We start from the raw sequence: 7,944 nt of genomic DNA, 5'->3' as shown, positions 1-7,944 counted from the left end.
CTTTAAAACTGCATACTTGCACGCGCATTGGAGCGTTAAACTCACCTTTTAATTACGTTTTACCTGCAGTTGTGCGTTGCTTTGGTCAAACTCACCTCTGAATGCCGTTTTACCTGCAGTTGAGTGTTGTTAAACTCACCGCTGAATATGGTTGCACACCATGTGCGTTGTTAAACTCACCGCTGATGAACGCGCTTAACTTTTGAGGGCCCTTTGATATCAGATTGCGAGGGTTTTTAAACATCAAACACCAGTTGGAGGGCATTTGAATCGCCCTGGTATAGATAATTTTTGGTAGCGTATTCCTTTTTATTTTTATTTATTGTTGTCTCGACCCACAAGGCAGACAACGGGTTGCGGTGTGGTGATCGACCCAAGACGTCAAATTTCAACGCTGTTGAGTTCTATAGAAGTCTATTGGACTGCCCCGCACGTTGAAAAATGAAGCCGAAGGTATACCCAGTGCGTCAAAAAAGTGACGCCAGGGTCCCTTGACCATGCGTCAGACATTTGACGAGTAGGGAGTGAGACTGTGTTGCGCTCACTGTGTATACAGACAATAGCAATGCGCCTTGTGCGAGTGACCTGTAGTAATTCAAGAATAGTTAAGTGTTTTTCAAAAAAACTCTGTATAAACAAAAATAGCACACTAGTTGATATTACATTAGTGTTAACGTTACCTGTTGTTGTTGTTGTTGTTGTTGTGACCTTTCGAGTCCTGGGTCGCCGTCTTTTCTTAACACAGACAGAGCGTTGGGTACAGGTTATCCTGTGTTGGCTTCTTGTCAACGAAGTGAAACGAGCTCACAAACAGGTGTTTGTTTTTGTTTTTTTAAGTTTAAGTTCTTCAGCTATATTCTTTTTGATTCGTTGTCTTCTGGGAGGCGATGGAAACTGTACCATCGTTGGCAGGAACACTCCGATTTGCTTTTAGGCTTATGTTCAAAACACTCGCGTTTAAGCCACTGCATTTGTTTTGTCCGGTTACATGTGTTGAGAATATTTCTTAAGGGGCTTTGTTGATGTAACAAGGAAAGGTAAGACAGGTCTAGCTTAGAGTTATTTAGCTGACCCCATAAGTGTTTGCTGACCTTCTAGCTCTAGGTATTTCTCACATGTCCTTGTCCTTGTTAGGGAGATGACAATAGACCGATGAGGTAGAGACAGTAGCTCATGCGTCAGGCTAGCAGATATTAGCGTTCTCTGGGACTCTTACAAGGTTCCCAAGTCCTACAAGAATGTTTACAGGAACTCACTGGCTCCACAGATTAGAGTACAACTCATAGGTAGTAGATAGATTCCAATATGATGAAGCATTGGATTCTAAACATCAGATTTGGTGTTGGCATTTGATGTATTCACATGTTGTATGCTGGAAATTATCTGAAAAATACTTAGCCTCTTCGCTAGTTAGCATAGAAAATACCGTTGGAATACAAGTTACGCTGGCTCACCGGAAGTTCTAACCACTAAAAGGTGGATAACACCCAGAACATTCAGCAATGCATTTTTAAATTTGTGTCTGTGAAGAAGGTAAACAGCAGCAACAACATGATAATATTGTTTCATCTTTACATAAAAAAGTCTGACATTTGAGAAACAGTGTACATCTTGACTGCGTTTGAGCACCAAGCATCACTGATGTAAAAGAGTCCACCTCCTCTGATCTTGCAGCTCGTAATACAGATCATTAACCGCCAAGTACTTGATCCGGATGTTGATGGGGCAGGTCTCTGTAAAGATGTCGGCACAACAGTCTCTGATTTCCTTTGCTTGGCCAACATGAGTCCCATTTTGTCAATACAGGACCTTTAGGATCAGTCTTAAGTCAAAGCTGGGTCAGCATGGCTCCTATCCCGGCTCTCTTTCCTCTGCTCTGAGCAATCACTGCACCCACCCAGGGCAGCTAGATCGCAGACCCCCTTGGCCGATGTCAGAGCCACAAGTAAGGCGACCTTGGCTGAAAGAAACTTCAGGTCTGCCGTCTTTAAAGGCTCAAAAGGGGCTTGGGTTAGCACACGTAAGAACAGCACCAAATCCCCCTGTGGAGCAGCAGGCCGCGTCACCTGCCTGTGCCTCCGCTCCCCCCTTTACCTGAGGGACCACTGTCCTGTCACCAGACCCCTCATGACAGGATGAGATGGCAGCTGCGTAGGTTTTAACCGTACTGAACACCAGACCCCTGTCCATGAGCAGCTGGAGGAATGAAAGCACCCCCGGCAGCGGACAGGCCACCGGTTCCAACCCCTGGTTTAAACACCAGCGTTGGAACGCCAACCATTTGGAGGAGTAAGAGGACTGAGCAGAGTTGGAACCCCGACCGACAGAGAGAGGCTAAATCTGAACCCACAGACAGAGGAACAGCGATCAGGCGCCGTCTCTCTCTCACCAGGTCGACACGCAGGCAGATGAACCAACACTGTAACCTCCTCATGTGCAGGAGGCCCAGGGGGACACCATGTGAGCTGCCGTCATGAGGCCCAGAAGCCTCATGATTAACAGAGCTGCCTCCACCGCCCTTGGGACAACACGGCAGAGCAGCTCCACCAGAGCCTCCACCCTCTCCTGAGAGAGCCGCGCTCTCCAGAGTGAGGAGCACCACACCCAGGTAGGTGAGCCCCTGGGAGGGGAGAGGAGCACTCTTCCTCCCATTCACTGTGAAGCCCAGGCGAGATAGGTGTGCAACTAGCTGGGCTGTCTGCACCACCGCCTCTTCCCGGGACTGCGCCAGCAGCAGCAGGTCGTCCAATCTCTGCGCTCGACCAAACAGTAGAGCTTAGCTCCTGGCGGGCCACTGGGGCCCTCCGCTTGGGGGGATGCGGGCCACATCGCAAAAGACCTTCACTCACAGAGGGGTCCGTTTGGGTGCTCTTCCGTGTGTGGTGGGAGGGACCACACGAGGACCACGCTTTCGTGGCTTCACAGCCGTACCACATCCACAGTCTTTTTGGGAGAAGGGAGGAGGAGGTAGACATGGTCGGCGCGGGGTCCGCACGAGGTAGGGCTGCCATGCTCGTGGGCGCATAACCATACCGATCCTCCGGCGAGGGGGAGAAGGCAGGGACAGGCAACAGAGGGAATGATCTGCTTGTGACATTTGAGCCAGAATGCATGAAGGCCACCTGGCCGGCCACAGCTGGTCTGTGTAGTGTGAAGAAATGAGCAGAGCGGTGGCTCCTGACTCCGTAGAGACAGTGGCAGGCTGGGGAGGAGGGAGAGGTCTGCTTGTGACAGTGGAGCCAGGCTGCATGAAGTCCATCCGGCAGCTGCAGCCAGTCCGTGCAGTATGGAGGAAATGTGTGAAAAGGCAGCAACTGAATCAGCAGAGACAGCAGCGGGCCAAGGAAAATACTCTTTAGGGCTGTATTCGTGTTTTATTTCAAAACAGTTTGGTTTTTGAATTAAAGTGCAAGTATAACAAGAACATAAAGCACACATTTCCCCCCCAGAATGTCATTGGCGCTGCCCAGCGCTGCGAGGCTGCATCGGTGGGTTGGACCACAAGCAGCCTACCCCTGGGAGCGCGGTTCCGGTTGCGTCAGTCCTGCTGACGTGCCAGCGAGCGGGGAGGACGAGAAGGGGGCCGAGTCCAGCCCACACGCTGCCTGATGCTCTCCGCCTCCTGAGCAGTGCACCACGCAATGTCCACTAGGGTCCAGGAATGAGGACCAAAGGGCCAATCTGGGCTCACCGCCGCCTCAGCCAGCTCCTTCCTGATGGCATTTGGGATGACAGATTGGTGAAGCAACAGAATCTGATGGGCCTGCGTCTGCCTGACGTCCATCCGGGCAGCGGTGACAGCTGCGTGCTGACCCCTGATTTCCTCATTCTCCTCCTCTGTCATAGTGGTGGAGTTAGTCGCCAGCTTAGCGAAGGAGGAGGCAATCAGCGCTGTGTTGTTGGCGGAGTTCTGGAAAGCACATTGGTGGGTCTTATTGGCGAGGCAAGTCAGCCACTGCACTCCGGGGGAGGTCAGGACGGGGCGCAGTCCAGACGCCATCTGACTGGGCTTCACGCCAAAGATGGTGGTGAGGTTGGGCTCCAGGGGAGAGACTGGGGGAAACCCCAGAACCATAAATCCCTACACCTTGGTAATGGCAACATAGGTAGAGACAGGAGCCCGGAGAAGCGGGGAGCTGCTGGGAGACCCGTGGATGGAGAAAGTGGAGTCATCCACTGAGTGTGTGGGCCGTCACACCTCACCATCTGCAAAATTATCCGCCAGGCAGCGTGAGCCGGGGGCGAGGACTCGGGCGGCATGCTCCGGGCTCCCGACTCTCATCGATCTATTCTACACTTATCATATTTTAATTGTACTATACTAAGTGTATATTAAATGTGTTATTTTGGAACAACTTAAAGTATGTGTGTCATTTTTGAAACACTTAAAGTCAACTTTAAGATAATTGCAATATATTTTAATATACTTAGTTGTGTTAAAATGGACCTATTTTAAGTACCTTTACTGTAATTTAAATATACTTCTTTAAATTTAACTTAAAATACCCTTTTGTGCTATAATTGAAGAACAGTTGAAATATATTTTAAACTTCACATAAATGTGTTCCCTGAAAATTTTTATTAGCATTTCAGCATATTGGCTATTTATTACTAGTATACTCCAAGAGCCACTATTAATATCTTGGGAAGCTTCTTTATGAAACCATTCAGTATATGAATAATGCATTAAAAATATCTTGCAAAATGCTCTTTTAGCATAATAATAAAAATCAGTTAAAATGTTATTTTACAACACACACACATACAGACAACTAAAAAACTTTAATTTTGTGTACATTACAAAAATAAATTTCTGTACATTAAAAGGTACAGCAGCATGTATCACATCTTGACCTTCAAATAAAAATAAAATCAGTAAAATGATGACATATGATCAGTATTACTGAAAAGTACACTATACACATCACATCATTAATGTTACCCATGGGAGTCCGTCATACAGTTTGGACTCTGGGCACGGCTCAGATGACCTCACGGCAAGCCGTCCCACTTCTGACGCCATATGCGGCCAAAGGCGAGAGCAGTCACGCTACCCAGATTCAAACACAGGTCTACAGGGTACCAAACATGCAACTTTGACAGCAATGCCAAAGAGCCAGGCTCGTTGGTATGGCAGTCCAAGCGCTTACTCAACTGTAGTGAAGGTACTCACAAGCTTACAGTACAAATGGTGGAACCAAACTGAAACTGAAAAATGTCGCGATCCTTATCCTTGGAGTGGAGGGTCGGTATCTTTGAGTAGGACTCGTTGCATTTTCTGCGACTGCAGACACTATGGGATCTGGAAACTGCTTTATCACACAGCATCTGTGGCAGGGAAAAGTAATATTGCTTTGATTTTGTCTATATCAAACCTCTAATTAATTAACAACCATTGTCAGATTTTTTATTTTGTTTAAAGTTGCTGATACACTAAATGACATCATGTCTAACTGTTCTGATAATGTTAACCGTTTAGGTTCAGGTGAAATGGTTTTCCACAAGGGACCCCTCCCAGTTAATGCTCAGTTCTTCCATTACAACATGATCAAAAACATTACATAAACACTACTGTACTTTTAGCCAAGGAGCTGTAATGATAAAATGTTATTAAACAGGTACAACAAATAACACAAACATACAGATTTGCTTAACAAGTGTTCTGTCTACATGTCATTTCACATTAACACAGCAGTCAATTTGTGAAGTACAAAAGTAGCCAATTATTTAATGTATAACAATATTTTAAATAAAATAATTTTTTCACAAGCATATTTGTTTATTTAGTCTGACCCCGTTGACATGTAGTGAGAGAAAAAACAGTGATCGTGTGCAGGGGCCAGACATACCTATGAGCACATCGAGCTTGTGAGGGTCAAGCTGGTCCCTTGAGGTTTTCGTGGCCTCTAAGCCAACTTTGAGTGAGGCAACGATCCCAGGAACCCCTAAAAGAAAAGAAATGCAGTTGCAAATGAGATGTAATAAATATTCAGTTAGGCCAGTACTTCCACCTAATTTAGTTCTTCATTTGCGTATCATTATAAACACGGTAATTCTATTATTATAGCAAATCTTTATTATTATTCTTTATTTAATTTTCTTGAGCTAAGGCAGGGAATTCCAACTCTGAGTTTAGCATTAAGTTTGTTAAAGTTGGCAAAGGTTAGGTTCAACTTTTAAAAGTTGAATACAGGATCTATGTCCATACAAATGGACATTACGTTGAGCAGTATTTGACATAACATCACATGCTATTATATCATGTGGTCAGGCATTGCAGTACATAAAAACATTATTTCAAGCGTGTCTTAAATCAATTATCGCACTTTAACAATGCTGTTATAACTTAGTTATTGGTCACTGTAATAATTCCCCCTCCATGGTTGCAGTGAAGAGAAATCTCTAAAAAACAGTGTACCTTTAGAAGATATCCACTTTTGAACAGTATAACGCAGATGCTTAGCTGATGATTCATAGTAGCTTCAGCTAAACTTTGGAATGAATTTATACAAAAATTACAACTGTGGTGATGTCTTTAGACTATATGGGCAGGAATAATGATTACAGTGACCAACTTTACTTACTGTAAACATGGACAGTATTAAGGTAGACTATAAAAATGTGAACCTTCAGCACACAGACAGCAACATATTAGTTTTTTTTAGCATTTATTACTCTGATAAAGACTGATCATTTTAACAGTGCAAAAGCAGAATTGACGGCTCATACACACACGTGCACAGGCCTGCCTTGTTAAAATGTCATGCATTAAATTCCAGCAACAGGTTACTGAGATTGTATATCTCAGAAATTTTTGTAACATTAAAAACTGCCTTACAGCAAAAAGCAATACATTACTCTAACGTTAATCTCCATTATGAAGCTATTTAAATGCTAACTAACGTTAGCTAACAAATATATTAATCTACGTGCTAGCATTAGCTAATGCACACCAGACCTATCCACCAAGTAAAATATTTCCAAACCCAGAGTGAGCTCAACTTTAGTAACTTTATTAACTTACACAATTGTGTTGTCTTGCTAACAATAATAAACTTACCAAGAAAGACGATTTTTGCTAGCAGTCTCTGCGTCTGCCCTCTCCTGCTTGTACTTGCCAGTCATACCTCTTTAGCTGTTTTCACATTTAAATTCTGCAGGGAACTGACGGGATATTCTTCTCTTCTGTGTTCTTTTCTTATTATGTCTGTGGTGTCCACCTTTGCCAAGTCAGAGTTGGTAAAGTAAAACAAAGGAAACCTGAGAAACAAAATGATTTCTGGCCAGAAATAGCTTCCCTCTCAATGACAGTACACATGTCAACTTTCGTGAAGTGGACTTTCACGCTGTGTGATTGGGTCGTCGATTTGAAAACCTTGATTCTGATTGGTCCAACTGAATGCACTGCACTAGTGTGCTGGGCGGGAGGGCACACTTTTCCCCTTTGTACACATGTGTTTACTGTTTACAAACAGAAACAAGTATAACTACATTATGATTTAAAGTATGCTTATTTCTATATGTTGTTGTTTGTTAAGTTAACAACATGTGCTGCTTCCTTCTAGGCCAAGTTACCCTTATGGAAGAGGTCTCTGATCTCAACTAGCTATTTACCTAAGAAAAAAATGAAAAGAAAGAAAATAAATTAAAAAAAATAATTAATATGCTTTTGAAAAAATATGTTTTAAAACTCATACTTCTGGAAATCAGGCTGAAACATGTGGCAATTACATAAATAATTACAATATTTTGCAGTAGCCTACACGATGAAGCATGTTTGGCATAAATATATTTTTAACCCACTAAAAGTGTAATTGTTTAACAATGTACTTCCACAAAGTACACCTAAATAGTATTTACTAAGAGTTAAATAAATATGTTTTTAATAAATAGACTAAAATGTCGTAAAAAATATACTTTTATTTAAGCATATTTATTAAAAGT

General features: G+C 43.6%; 1 long non-coding RNA gene across 1 annotated transcript; it reads right to left on the bottom strand.

The window, feature by feature from the left end:
- Positions 1-4,860: 4,860 nt before the first annotated feature.
- LOC123985013 lies at positions 4,861-7,325 on the bottom strand. The gene is made up of 3 exons (XR_006828577.1): positions 7,061-7,325; positions 5,850-5,945; positions 4,861-5,328 (listed from the first exon to the last, which is right to left on the bottom strand). It is a non-coding gene; the product is annotated as an uncharacterized LOC123985013 (long non-coding RNA).
- Positions 7,326-7,944: the final 619 nt, after the last annotated feature.

The sequence above is a fragment of the Micropterus dolomieu genome, linkage group LG16 (assembly GCF_021292245.1).
Source record: "Micropterus dolomieu isolate WLL.071019.BEF.003 ecotype Adirondacks linkage group LG16, ASM2129224v1, whole genome shotgun sequence".
Taxonomy (NCBI): domain Eukaryota; kingdom Metazoa; phylum Chordata; class Actinopteri; order Centrarchiformes; family Centrarchidae; genus Micropterus; species Micropterus dolomieu.
Note: the sequence above shows the minus strand (reverse complement) of the source record. Positions and strands in the feature narration are given on the sequence as shown.